Consider the following 15,098-nt stretch of genomic DNA (forward strand, 5'->3'; position numbering starts at 1 on the left):
GAGCCTGGCCATACTCAGTAGTGTGTGCCCAGTAGACTTAGGGTGGAAGCCAGGGGATCTAGGCTTGATGCTCATTCAGCAGTGGAGGTGGGTGGCAGGGCTTTCCCTGTTTCCTGAGACAGACCAGGGCTGTGCAGTCTGCCTTGGAGCAGGGTAAGCATCAGGTTTCGAGGGGTAGCCTTGACCACTGTGTATCTTCCGTAATTACACCTGTGAACCCTGGAAACTTGGCCCACGGATGGTCTCTCAGACATGATGCAAAGGATGGGTTTTGGCAGCTTTGTTCAAGGCCTTTCAAAACGGCAGGAGCCCTTCCTTGTTCACTTTGTTGAGCCCATACTGTGTGTCAGACACAGTTCTGGTAGGTCTTGGAGATCTGCAGGAGACCGGGTGCTCCAAAGTGTGCTTTCACGCTCTACCGGGTACAGAAGACTGTAAGTACAGTGTCAGGTTAAGGGGTAAGAACAGAGATGGGCAGGGGGATTGGGGAGGACTGGGAAGTGGTAAGTTGTCAATTTTTATAGGTTGATTGAGAGATGCCTGATGAGGTGGCCTTTGGACAGACATGATCTCAGGGAGGAATAACCACCTCAGAATGCAGCAAGTGCAGAGGCCCTGGGGTAGGCATTTGTGTATAGACTGCTGGCAAATGGCTCACGTGTGGGAGAGATTTTGTAGCTGGGCAGGAGCTGGTAGGACTTTGAGGAGGAAAGTGCTGGCGGGTGCCTCTGTGGCTTTGAGGAGACCTGGGATCAGGGGCTTGGTGGGAAGGTGTGCAAATACTAGGAATTGGAGCAACATGGTCCTGGCCACGTGACGACGGAGTTGAGCAGCTCTGTTGCGTGTGGGGTGGGGGTAGAGAAGGACAGGCTGGATGGGCTGCCCGGTTGTTCCAGGCGGCGCCTTGGGCGCCCCCCGCTTCCTGTTGGAGCTCCGGCTGAAAGGCCCAAGGAGAACGGGAGCCCAGGGGAGGGCATGTGGGCAAAGGAGCAGTGCTCACTGGTCTCCCGTGCCTTTCGCCTTCCCAGGGACAAGCATGGCTCCTGTTGAGACCCAGGGTCCTGGGATGGCCAGGAAGGTGTGTGCTGGGATGAAGGTGCAGCTGTGGTCTTGGCTCATTACAACCTTAAAAAATCAGGACCCCTTTCTAGGTTTCCCAGAAACTCCAGGGCCTTCCCCAGCGGAAGCTCAAGACGGAGAGGGGCTTCTTCCAAGGAGACCTGTGCGAAGGCCAAGAAGTTTCACAGGAGGCTCAGAAAGCTTTGGAGAGAATCCCGTTGTCAGAAACACTGCTGGTTTGCGCTGGAAGGGACAGGCAGGAGGAAGTAAAGAGGGGCCCTGGACCCTCTGGATTCCACCGGCAGGACCCATGGGGAGGAAGCTTCAGGGCTGCAAACACTGCCTGCCTTTTTTTCCCCTCCCTTTGCAGGTGGTAGCGGAGTGGGGAGAATCTCAGGCTCCACGCTTGGTGCAGAGCCCAACCTGAGGCCCGACTGGGGCTCAATCTCACAACCCAGAGATGGCCTGAGCTGAGATCACGAGTCAGCTGCTGGCGCCCCAAACATAGGCTGCCTTTTGTGGAAAAAGAATAATTCAGAAGGTGGACCCAGGAGCCCAGAGGCAGAGCCAGGAAGCCTGGAGGCCCTGATGGAGCAGGACCAGGCCTCGGGGCTCCTGTATGCCGGCCCCCCCAACTCTGAACAGCAGTGTCTGGAGCAGTTGGCCCAGGTGGGGCCCATTGCTGCGCTTTGTGTGTATGTGTGGGGGTGGGGTGGGATCTGGGGACAGAGCAGACACGATGTCTCTAGCTCACAGGTCTTCAGACTGAGAGGATCTCCGCACCAGAAGAGTCCTTCTTGGGGGATAGATTCTGGTCTTGGGGCTGGTATTGTAGGATGAGACTTGGAGGCCTTGAGGGGCTTGTCCCTAATCTGTGGCCAGAGGGTGGACTGGAGTGGTGTTAAACAAGGGGGAGGAGACTGGGTTGGCTGGAGCGGGGGTGTTACACACGTAGACTTGGGCTGAGTGAGGTGGGCAATAGCAGATGTGAGATCTTTAGGTTCTAGAGGAATCATTCTGGCTTTTAGCTTCACATTTAAATTCTTGGAATGCTGTTAAACAAGGAAATCAGTCTTCAGACTTCAGTTCTTGCCTTCTGATGCCGTTAACATAATCTAGTATTTTCTATATGAGTGTTACAAATAACCAATAGGCTAGGATCCAGTCCTCTTTATTCTTGGCTCTTGTACATCAAACGAAGTGGTGTCAGAACTAAATTGTTTGTCCTGCTTGATTAATTCTTCACACTTCCAGGCTGATTGCTATCTCACTCCCATTGGCGATTCATTTTCATATCTCCCCACGCTTATCAGGATTGTCATCCTGTGTCCTCCAACTTTCTTTCGTGTGTTGGAAAGCCCTCTTGTTTCTTCCTGGTCTATCAGGAACCTCTCCCTTTGGTAGGAAGACATCAGTGGATCCTCTCAGGTGAGTCAGCGGTCTCTGCCTGAACCAAAACCCTGCACTTTTGGCTTTCTGGATGGTGTGGGTGATTTTTCTGTTTAACAGAGGTCTTTTTATTCCATGTAAGCAAAGTCCCATCACGGTGCTAATGCTTGCATGTTAACAGGTGAGCAGTCATCTTTGAACCTGGGCTGGCAGTTGGGAGGAAGTGTGCCTTTTTTGATCATCGGTTCTGCTTATTTTATTTAAGGGTGGTTCTGATATGTTTTTTCTGTGTTTGTGTGCATGTGTGTGTGTGGACATGCGTTTGTTTTTTTTTTTTAAGATTTTATTTATCTATTTGACAGACAGAGATCACAAGTGAGCAGAGAGGCAGGCAGAGAGAGAGGAGGAAGCAGGCTCCCCGCTGAGCAGAGAGCCCGATGTGGGGCTCGATCCCAGAACCCTGGGATCATGACCTGAGCCAAAGGCAGAGGCTTTAACCCACTGAGCCACCCAGGCGCCCCTGGACGTGCGTTTTTTGCTTTACTGTTGCTGTTTCCTTTGCTTTCCAGTGTGCATGCTTTACTTGGACCTTATGCCACTTTGTAAAACTCACATTTCAAAGATGCGTGTTGTTTTCCAGAAAAATGATTCCCTCAGTGCAGCATAGGAAGCCAAGTCTCCAAATATCGGCACTAAGGACCTTGATGATTGGCTTTCCAACAAAGGCACCAACTGTAGGTGTCCTCAGCTCTCTGCCTGGCAGCATGCACACTAGGGGCCGCTGAGTGTGGATGGTGGGATGCAGACCTGTCCCTGTCTCTAAGAGCAGGATAATAGCATCTACCCCGTAGGATGTCGGGAGTTCAGGGAGACCCTGAGTGCCACGTGAGCAGCCGTGGTTGCCAGGAGACCCATGTACTGCATCACCACAGCGCTGCACAGTGCTGCACAGTGCTTCATCCTTCACCACCACTCAGGGCAGGGATGGTCTTTGGGCAGAATAACCGGCCCTTGGGAAGCAGGAAGCCAATGACAGAGGTGTCCTAGCCATTTCATGGTGACTGAGATGTAGGTGGGTGTGCCCAGGGAGGGGTCCCAGGGCTCAGTCAGGTGTGTGCTGCTCCCTCAAGTCTGTGCCAGGCCATGTGTGGGGCATGTGGCATGTCCCCCCGTGGCTCCAAAGGTGATTCTGAGAGTGCTTTCCAGTGTGACAGCTTTTTGTGTCCTTGGCATACTCTCTGGGTAAAAGGTGGAATTTTAGTTTCTTTTTCTTTTTTTTTTAAAGATTTTATTTATTTATTTGACAGATAGAAAGCACAAGTAGGCAGAGCGGCAGGCTGAGGCAGAGGGAGAGGGAGAATCAGGCTCTCCGCTGAGCTGGGAGTCCAATGTGGGATTTGATCCCAGGACCTTGGGATCATGACCTGAGCTGAAGGCAGCTGCTTAAACCACTGAGCCATACAGGCGCCCCAGAATTTTAGTTTCCAGAGTAACTTTCTTCCTATCCTTGGGCAGAATTGGGCATTTCCTTGGGCCTGTGGTTGATGCAGGCAGGTGGGATGAGGCTGTACAATTTCTCTCTCAATGCACAACAGGTTTCCCCCAACTTAGTGGCTCATAAGAACGATATTCTCTGTTTCTGTGGCTTAGTGGGGTCCTCTCTTTTGGGCTCTTGCACGACTGCAGTGGAGAAGTCGGCTGGGGCTGGGATCCCATCCAAAGGCTTGACTGGGGAAGGATCCATGTCCAGCCTCACTCACGGATATTGGCCATGGATTGCCCTCTGTTCCTCAGCAGGTGGCTTCTCTGTACAGCAGCTAGTGTAGAGCTCACAAGCAGGGAGGGAGCCAGCCGGATGGAAGGCTGGTGTAGCTCGGTTTTGGAAGGGATGGCCTGTCACTTCTGTTGCTGAGCAGCTGGTTGCCAGGAGAGGGGATCAGCCAGGAGTGTGAAACCAGGTGGGGGTTGCTGGAGCCGCTTTAGAAGTCAGCCTATGGCAGGGGCGCTTGTGGACAGTTGGGCATCCATGGCCGTGGGCCGCAACTGGAACCTCAGTGTTGTACAGAAGTGAACTTAAAATGGGCCACAGACTTAAATGTAAAGTGTAACACTGGTAGAAAATCACTGCGCTCCGGAGCTGGGCAGAGTTCTTAGTCTTGACCCCAAAAGCATGATCTGTGAAAGGAAGCATTACTGAAACGGACCTCGTCATAGTTAAAAGCTTTTGTTCTGTGAAGGAGCTTGTTAGGAGGATGGAAAGACAAAATGCACCGGAGGAGAAAAACCTTTGTAAACGACACACCTCACAGAACCTGTATCCAGAATATATCAAAACAAAATTCAAAATAACTCTGATTGGAAAGTGAGTGAAAGGGGGGTGTCTGGGTGGCTCCATCGATGAAACATCCCTTCGGTCATGATCTCAGGGTCCTGGGGTCGAGCCCTGTGTTGGGCTCCATGCTTAGCGGGGTGTCTGCCTCTCCCTCTCCCCACTTGTTCTCTCTCGAATAAATAAATAAAACCTTTTAAAAAATGAAAGAAAGGGAGCCAGAGAGTGTGAAGGGTGCATGGCAGAGGAGCCCGAGGAGGGGACTGTCCTGGACGCTCCTGCCTGCCCAAGCGGCTGGCGTACACCAGTGCTGACACTGAGTGCTGCTGAGAACCAGGTGGGGGGCCTGGGGACCTCCCGCAGCGCTGGTGGGAGGTCCGCCACTCTGGAGACGAGCTTGACCACTTCTTAAAAACCAAACATGCAGCCCTCATAAGCCCTGTACTTGTGTTCCGGGCTTTAATCCCAGAGGGAAAACACACATTCACACAAAAAACCATACCTGAATGTTCACTGGGCTTGTGATCCGAGCTTCCCCGAACTGGAGACAACCCAGATGCCCTTGGGCAGGCGAATAGGAAACTATGGTGTGCTGCGCAGGCGGGATCCCCACAGGGACCGACGGTGTCGCCGGTGCCATGGTGGGTGTGAGAGTGTACTCTCCTTTTGCAAGACCTTATCCTACAGGGAAAGGACCATTCACAGAGACTTCTCTGAAGTACAAAAGATCTGTAACCACACGTTGAAAGCACACCACATTTCTGAACACACTGGCCCAGAATGACCCATGCCAAGACATGTTCTAGCAAAATTACTGGACTTGAAAGAAAAAGAAAAATCCTTTGGACATCTTATTTAAAAAAAAAAAACCTTATACTGTAAAGCAGTAGATTATCAGACTTCTTGACAGAAGTATTTTATCCTAGGAGATGGCGAGTGGTAGCATGTTTACAAGATGTGAAGAGAAAATGTGCACCGAGGATTTTATGCCCAGAAAACTCAACTTGCAAGTATAAAGGGTACAGGGCATTGTTACCCACATGGGAGAACTCCAAACAACCTGCTCCTGGGAGCCCTTCCTGAGGAATCTGCTGGAAAATGAGCTCTGATGGCCAACAAGATCAGGACACAATTTTTGCAGTGATTGTGGTGCTGCTGCTGCTGGCTTGGGCTGCTGCTGACATGGACAGGGGCGTCCCTCTGCCTGCTGCTGCCCCTGTTTGTGCGTGCGTGCCCTCCCTCTCTGACATAAAATTGTGAAAAAAAAAAAAAAAAAAGGCCAGGGGAGGATGGGCAGACACAAGGCTTGTGTCTGTAGTGATCACGTTGTGGGTGCTAGCCTCGCTACCCTGACACCGTGTCCTCCATGTGGGACAAAGGACACACACTTGCAACCGGTGAAGAGCTTCCAGAAGAGCTGTGTGGTCCGGGGTCAGCCAAAGTCGGCGGGTGAGCAGCTGCCAGACTGCGGAGTCTGACTAAGCAGTAGAGAGGGGTGAGCTGTGAGGACGCCCAGCCCCAGCGAGTCTGAAGGAATCCTCCAGTCCAAGAGGCTGCGTACTGCATGGGTCCTTGTACAGAGCGGATGGGAAGGGAGAATGACAGAAATGGAGGGCAGGTCAGCCGCCAGGAGGGAGTCTGTGGGTATTGTGCACATCTGTCTGTAGCTGAGCATTTGGTCTAAATCTTATCTGTAATCTATACTTTATACTTAATATCCGTATCTAATCTGTATCATCTTTATCTGCCCTCACGCTCTTGCTGCTGAAAAGCTTTAGAAACAGTGACCATCCTTTGCCCTCATATTGTGGTCTTGAAATCCCGTTAGTCACCATGAGGGCCTCTTGACAGAATGGCCAGTCCCAGGTGTGGGGATGTCAGTGATGAGCCTGGGCGAGGAATGTCTGGGAGGGTCACACCCAGAGGACTTGGCAGTGACCTGGAGAGGCCCCCTTTCAGGCCAAAGCTGGGACAGTTTGATCTTCAGTGGGGACAAGAAATGCAACAGATGAAAACCCATGAAAATGTTTTACATTCGCAACTTGATAATGCTATTTTGGAAAAAGCAAGAAATGGGCCACTTTTGAGAGACACTGGAGAGTGGAGGAGACAGTGTGTCTGGCCCGACTTGAATGAGAGGTGCCACGGGGCTGGCAGGCTTGCTGACCATACCCACTCCCTCTCTGGCCCTCCACCTTGTCCACTGGAGCGACGTGTTCTGGGCCCCTTAGAGATTGACAGACGTACTCAGACGTGCCCATCAAGGCCAAGAGGCACGGAGGCATGCTTCTGCCTCCTGTGAATCTGCTTGAGAGAACAGCCTTCCCCCTCCTGCTGCGCAGGTGGGGCCACGAGGTCTGCTTAAAGGTCGGGTGCTGGGTTGATCTTCACTGCTCCTCTGTGTGTCCCTGGTGCTCTACGAAATTGGGGACTTTCAGAGAAGAACCACAGTGGCTGTGGATCGTCTTCTGCACGGGGTCCTATCTGTTACCCTGCGTGAACCTGAGACGGCCTGGACTGGCCTGCCTCCTTCTGGTCTTCAAGAGCCTTCTCAGTGTGGGGACGCTTTCCCATTCCTCCCGCACCTCCTCACAGGGTCCCCACATGAGGCAGTGCCACACCAAGATTCTAGTGGATAAGTGCGGACACAGCTACTGGAATACGGGCAGATGCGCATGCGCAGCCCAACCGCACCACGTGTCAGCGGCCGCTCAGACCTCACAGTGAGCGGCTGCGCCCGGCGTCCGCACCGCCCCGACCTCGTCCGCCAGCTCCGTGGTGTGACCCGTGTGATCAGAGCGGATTCAGACCCAGGCCCAGGATCAGTCCGCCACCAGCAGCAAGTCAAGAGGAGGGGACTGCTGGCTTTGCCCGAGGACACAGCAGCCACATCCAGGCCTTGGACACCTCTGTGGCTCCAAGTCACTGAGGGGACATCAAGTATAGACACAGGCAGTGTCCGGGCAGTCGCCTCAGGGCTCCAACAGTTTTTATTTAAAAAAAAAAATTTTATTGCAGGATATTTTCTCTTCCTTTTTTTTTTTTCTATTTTTTTTTTTCCTCTTCATTTTTAAGATTTTTTTTTTCTTTTATTTGAGAGACGGTGAGCGAGTGTGAGAGCACGAGACAAGGGAGGGTCAGAGGGAGGAGCAGGCTCCCCGCTGAGCAGGGAGCCCAGTGTGGGAATCCATCTGGGGACCGAGGATCAGGACCTGAACCGAAGACAGACCAACCGAGACACCCAGGCGCCCCATCCAGCAATTTTTAAAGGCAAGGAAGTGAGGATTTTCAAGTCAGGCTGATGGCGTCCTAGCAAACCAGGGGCATGTCAGGACGCATGAGCATTTCCTGGGGAGCCTTGTGTTAAACAGCTTTGAGCTATCATGCACATACTGTATAGTTTGCTCGTTTAAAGTGCACAGTTCAGGGGTGCCTGGGTGGCTCAGTGGGTTAAAGCCTCTGCCTTCAGCTCAGGTCATGATCTCAGGGTCCTGGATCGAGCCCCACATCGGGCTCTCTGCTCGGCAGGGAGCCTGCTTCCTCCCTCTCTCTCTCTGCCTGCTTGCGATCTCTGCCTGTCAAATAAATAAATAAAATCTTTAAAAAAAATGCACACTTCAGTGGCTTCTAGTACACTCAACAGAACAGGGCCTGCATCTGCGCAGGCTGGCTCCTGCCTTGGCCACTGTTGCCTGTGTCCCCTGTCCCTGCTGCTCAGGACACTGCAGGCTGGTGGCCTCCCCCACCTGCTTGCTGTCCGCTGAATGCCTGGTCTGGTCCCATGTCAGGCCTGGGCACTGGCCGAGCCCTCTGGCTGGCCCACACTGCTTCTTTGCCAGGCACCAGGCCACCAGGAAAAGCCACTGGGTGCAGGTAAGGAGATGCCTGCCCTCCGCAAGGGTGCAAGTGTGGAGTGGTGCACAACCCCCGGGGGGTCGGCCAGCCCTCGGAAGCCTCGTATGTGTTATGGATGTAAATGTAAACAAGACTTTAGAAGATGATTTTGGAAAAAGTATGTATAACTTTTGGGATGGGAAAAGGAGACCATCCAAAGCAAGGAGAATGAACTTAAATAAAAAGAGTTTTTGAGGACGATTGCCTTGGGCCTGGCTGGAGGGGCCACCACCACCCCTTTCCTTCCTCTGCCTTGGCACAGCCGAGTCCACCAAACTGGCCCAGCGGAAGGCGAGCAGAGGCAGTAGGTGACTGGAGGACTCTGGAACCCTGAGCCCGAGGCAGAGAAAGGTGAGCTGGTGGAAGCTGAGCTGTGGGATCTAGGACTCACTGCAGACCTTCTTCCCAGGGTCTGATACACATCCGTCCCTGAGGCCAATGCCCTGTGCCTCCTGTTCCTAATTCAGTAATCAGAAAGCAAATAGAAGCCAGAGGGGAAAAAGCTGCATCATTTCTTTACTACATAAATATCAAAAAATGAGTGAGCGTCCAGCTATGGGACATCCCGGGAAAGGCAGAACCACGGGGGCAGTGACAAGACCTGTGGTTGCCGGGGCTGGGGGCGGTAGGCGGAGGAGGGCGAACAGGGGTGGAGCATGTGGGGGCTGGGAAGCAACTCGGTGATACCGCGGTGGTGGGTGCCTGTCCTGCTGCCCTCGTCCAGACCCACAGAACGTTCCCCACCAGGGGGACACTGATGTCATCTGTGGACTCTGGGAGATGAAGCTCCAGAGCTGCTCTCGTCCAGGGCAGTGCTCTGAAATTGTCACCATCTTGGTCATCCATTATGTTTGGCATCTGTAGTCGGGTTCTGGAGAAAGAAGCAACAGGAAGCGGAGTGATATATCGATACATTACAGTACTACGGTACCTGTTCTTTTTCATACAATAGGACAGACACACATATCAGACAAGTCCTTCTGTGTCTGGCTTATTTCACCAAGCACAGTGCCTGCAAGTTTCATCTGTCTTGAAACTGGTGTCAAAACGTCCTTCCTTATGAAGGCCGTGCTATATTCCACTGGAGTGGTGGGCGCCATTTTGTTTTTCCATCGACGGGGCATTCGGGTCACTTTGTCCCTCTGACTGTTGTGACTAAAGCTACTGTGAATGGTTTACAAATTCCTCTTTAAGACCCAATCTTCAGTTCTTTAGTGTGTATACCTCCAGAGGTGCAGTTGCTGGGTCATATGGTAATTCTGTTTTTAAGGTTTTGAAGAACCTCTGTTCTGTGCCTTGTGGCCTCTTTGTTTTTAAAGCAGTGTTTCTTGAAGAGCAAATATTTTCAATGTTGATAAAGTTCAATTTGTCAATTTTTAAAAACTTTATGATTTGTGCCTTTTGTGTATTTTTTAAAAAGATTTTATTTATTTGACAGACCACAAGTAGGCAGAGAGGCAGGCAGAGAGAGAGATGGGGAAGCAGACTCCCTGCTGAGCAGTGATCCTGACGCGGGGCTCGATTCCAGGACCCTGGGATCATGACCTGAGCTGAAGGCAGGGGCTTTATCCCACTGAGCCACTCAGGCGCCCCAGGGTCCTTGCATCTTTCTGAAGAAATGACCCTCTTCTCCTTAGAGAATGTCCTTCTTGCTGCCGGGTAACTCTCGCTGACATACCCATGGCAGCCTTTGTCCCCCCATGGTAAACAATTTGTTGCTCACAGGGGGAGAAAGTAAGATGTTCTTAGGGAGAAGCACAGACAAGCTATTTACAGAGATGAAGAAAATTCACAATGGCAAGCACGTTTGTGAGGCAGGCAGACGGGGCAAGCTCACCAAAGCTGATGGCAGAACAGAATCAAGGCAAGGGGAGCCCTATGGATTTGTTTGAGAAAAAACAAAACAAAACAAAACAAAAAAACCAAACAACCAAACAAACAAAAAAACACTTCTGAAAAAGCCTGCAGGAAAGTAAGAGGAAACAAACCAGTTATTTCAGGCATCTTTAATGTGAAGAGCAAAACCACCCAGGTTGGGTGTCAAGGACATGGACATTCAAACGACAGCTCTGCTCCCAACCCTAGTGAAGTCGTCTGGCTCTGTCCTCGGAGGAACATTTCATGGGGGTGGCACTGGGAGTTCTTGCAGCTGCCTGAGGGGCCTTGGCTCCTATGTGCCTCTGTGACTGAGCCCTACCCCCTGTGGCTCCCCCAAATCCAAGCCCCACAGTGATCTGAGCAGAGCGGCGAGGGGGACGTGCCTCCAACTCTCTTTTGACTGGAGTTAATGTGGGGTCTCTTTTTCTAGCCTTTTACTTGGTGCACATGCATCTGTGTGTGTTCTGGGACGGTTTCCATGTGTGGGCGTGTGACCAGTGAGCCCTCTGGGGCTGTGTGAAGTGAGGGTTGCAGCTGGGCCCCCTCCCTCCTGGGGTATCATAGCACCGACACAGGGCAGTGGGCTCTTAGTCCTTGCTGGGGCCCTGCAGTTGTGGGTGTGGGGAAGGGCACAGACCCAGCCTTGTGGGTGTGCTGCTTGCCAATAGCAGGTGTTTGGACGCTTGTGCTTTGGGTTCCAATTGCCCTTCACACAAAGCTGCTCCGCCCCTGCCGCCCCTTCCACTCTGAGCCCCTGAGCCCTGAGCTTCACCTGCCTCAGGGCCTTTGTCTGGTTCCCGTCCTGAGGGCTCCCTGCTGGGCATCCAGACCACATCATGACTCCTGCTGTTTCCTGGAAGCCTCTGCTTCCATTACCTGTTGCAGGGTGATGGTCCTCCTCTCAGCCCAGCCTGTGCACCCCTGCTCTGGAGAAGGGCCTTTCCCCAGAGAATCATCCCATAGTCCCCATCCCGGCCCCTCAGATACTGTGCCTACTTTCTTCCAGAACACAGGACACATTATGCGAACCAAGGTCATAGAAATGGCCCAGAGCCCAGAACTCTGAGGGTGGCAGGCCCAGGAGTGAGTCCTAGGGTCTGCACAGGGCGCGGGGCATGCACGGTGCCCTGGAGATATGGCTGAGCCCTTGCTCGGTCCAGACATATGCTCTCCTGGCCACCCCAGTGGTTGCCAGGCTGGTGCTGGTCTCTGCCCCCTCCTCTAGGCCCCAGTTTTCTCATCTGTAAAATGGGAAACGAGCACATCCAGGACTGACTGGATGCAAGTACACTCTGCCCAGGGGATGTGGCTGCGTGCACGGCAGAGGAATTACTGTGGACACTGCCAGCTGCTCCCATGATTCCTGGGGACAGCAGTGGAGCGAGGATGGGCCAGGGCATCCCAGACTGGCGCTCAGCTCCTGAGTCATGAGCTCTCCTGTCAGAAAACCGTTTAGTTTAGTGCACCGCCCTTTCCCCACCCTGGTGGTATTTATAAAAAGCTTCCTTCAAAGTCCAGCCTGAGAGATGCTCTAGGATCAGAAGTTCACTCAACTCTGACAAAGCAGCATTCCACATCTCCTTAGAACTGTCCAGTGACATCAGGACATTAAAGGCTCTGATGTGTCCTGCAAGGAAGCTGGAATAACATGGAGTTGCCAAGTGAACATGTATGGACAGCACACTGAACGAATGGCTGAAAAGAGTGTATTGTGGCTCCTTCTGGGATAAGACAGGGCAAGTCACTTGAAAACCTACTCGGCCTCACGTCCCTATTTGCACCTGCCTCTATCCCAGACTTGCCAGTTAGAAGCAAGGTGCAGCAAAGCTAAGTGACCTGACTCTTGCTTCCTGCTGAGTCATGGCCTTGGCAGTTTTGGCCGGTGGTGGAATAAGATGATGGCCACTGGCAGGCTGGGTCATCCCTCTCTTTGCCTAGTGAGGCCTCAGTGGGTCTGTTGCTTGTGTCCCCCAGTGAGGGCTGGTGAGCAGTGGGGGGACCATTTTCCCTGTGGGGGGCTGGCAACTGAATGCCAGGAAGCATTGAGGGCTGAGGGAAGAGGGCAAGGGGGATTGTAGGAATTGTCCTTGAGGCAGCAGGGTGTGCAGGCCGTGTGGAGGGAGCTGCACACAGAGGCTGTGTGCAGAACACACCATCGTTCCGGGGCCTATGACCCGAGCCTGCAGGGCCCTGGCTTCCTCTTTTCCAATGGGGCTTTTAATTCCTATGTCAAAGGTCAATTGAGTTGGCTCCCTTAAGCATGGAGAGAACTACATGTAAAATAAAAACATGAGGACGTTTATCTCCCTGGAGAATGTCAATAGCCTCCCCTCAGTAGGGTCTGTCAGTGACATCTCAGCTTCTCCCCGACCAGGGGCAGAGGCAGGCAGCAAGGAGCTGGGTTAATGGCCCGCTGCAGAGTGCTGAGTGCGGGTTCATTCCTAGAGCCTTGCTCGCCGGGAGCTGGAGGTCCAGATTCTGTCCACTCTGCAAAACTGTAAGCGCTCGTTTCTGGGCTGGGTGATGGCTTGTGGCCACGTGTCGTGGCAGAAGTGTGTCCCAGGAAGCCCCCCGGGGTGAGGGGAGCTGTAGTACCTCTGGTCTCCCTGCTTCAGGCCCACATTATTCAAGGGCCCTTCCTCCAAAAAACAAAACAAAACAAAAATCGCATCTTATGGTAGCATTGGTCTAAAGACAGATTAATACTGTGTATTAAAACACTTCCTTTGACCTCAAGTTTCACTTTTTCTTCTGACTTCCCTTTACTCTAAGCTCCGCTTACTTGTCTGTAACATGGGGACAATTTGAATCCCTTCCCTTGGCTGAGGCACAGCATGGGCCTGACAGATGACAGTGGTGACTGGGCTCCCGGCCAATGTGGGCCGAGCCCCTGACACAAAGCCATGGCAGGCTGGAACACATTCCATCGTGCTGGACAAGAAACTTGGGCCTGGTCTGACCCTCCCACATGTGAGCACTGAGCCCTGGTGGTGACCTCTGGTCTGCTACCGTCCCTGCAGCTTCACCTCTGCGGGAGGATTTGGAATGATCTCACACCATCTCACAAACAGCTTGATCAAAGATGTTACTGTAATGTGGCAGATGGTATCTCTTCCACTGGAAGCCTTCGGGAACTGTCCCAACCAAGACTGAGAGAGGCAAGTGGATAAAATTATCAGTCACAAGCCTTTTGATAAGCACAAAGGTGCCCTTGGTGACTTGAGGCTGTCACTGGTTCAGGTAGGCTAGGAAAGAAAACCCAGCTCCCCTTTCCTGGGACAGGTGCTCCCAGGTATCTGGTCCTGCTCCAGCCTGGGTCACAGAGCCACTCATCTTGGCTTGTATAGCTGGACTCTTGGAGGGCCTAGAGGGATGGCAGTAAAGACCTCTGTGGCTTTAGGGCCTGCCTGTGGAAATGACCTGAGCACCTGACCTCATGCCCATGTGTGGCTGGCTGGGTTCCTGCACCAGCCCTGCAGGGACTCCTGCTCATCCAGACCGCCACAGGCTGCATCCTTCCCTCCAGTGCTGGCCACAACTGGCTTGGCTCCAGAGTCCTTCTTAGACTGTGGGGTGGGGTGGGGGGGGGCGCCTGGTGTCTGGGAGCCGCATCCCCGAAACCTCCCCTGACCCTACCCTACCCATCCTCTGGGTGTCTTCCCAAGTGCCACTCTCTTTTCTACCTAAAATAGGCCCCCTTCCTACTTCATGCTCTATCCCCAGGCCGCGGTGAGCACCCATCTGACCCCTCTCACTAGCCCCTGGCAAAGCTCAGGACCTCCCATTGCGGAGCCCCGGGCCACATGGTCCCTAATGACCTCTCCGGGCCCAGAGTGTTGTGCAGCCAGCCAGGAACGCGCGTGCGCGGCGAGCCTGAGCCGGCAGGGCGGCGTCTTCGGCAGGGCCACCCCCCGACCCCGGAGGTCCGGTCTCAGTGGCCACCGTGCTCAGGAGGGCCGGGGGTCCTCTGCTCTCCCTGCCCGGGAGGAGCCCTGGACCACCACGGTCCTCGGGCACCGGCGCGCGCAGCCGGCTCCCACCACCCTGCCGGACACACCAGGCCAATCCGGAGGGAGACCCGAGAGGACAAGCGCCTTGCCTAAGGTCACACAGCGGGTCGCAGGCTTGCCGCAGCCGCCCCTGCCAAGGTCACCGCCTGCACGCCCGATCAGCTCGGCGTACGGCCGGGAGTGGGGACCCTAAATGACCCTTCACGCCGGCCGTGGCCAGGCACCCCCACTACCGCCACCGCCGCAGGTTACAGCCGCTGCCAGCTTTTGCGGCGAGGTACCAGGACGTCACTTCCCCCGCAAGCCAGCGTGCGCGTTGGGCGGAGCTCCGACTCGAAGGGGCGGGATCAGACGGCGCACGCGCCCTCTGGTAGCCCGCCGTGGATGCGCGCTCCCGACAGGGCCGTCGGTGGGCGGAGTTGCGGGCGGGACGCCGAGAGGCCGCGCCTACGCACCGGCGCAGGGCCCGCCCCCGTGCGCGCGGCGCCGCTGAGGGGAAGGCTCGGCGAGGGCCGGCTGAAGGGCGCGGCGGCGACGGC

This window comes from Meles meles, chromosome 2 (genome assembly GCF_922984935.1).
Source record: "Meles meles chromosome 2, mMelMel3.1 paternal haplotype, whole genome shotgun sequence".
Classification (NCBI taxonomy): Eukaryota; Metazoa; Chordata; class Mammalia; order Carnivora; family Mustelidae; genus Meles; species Meles meles.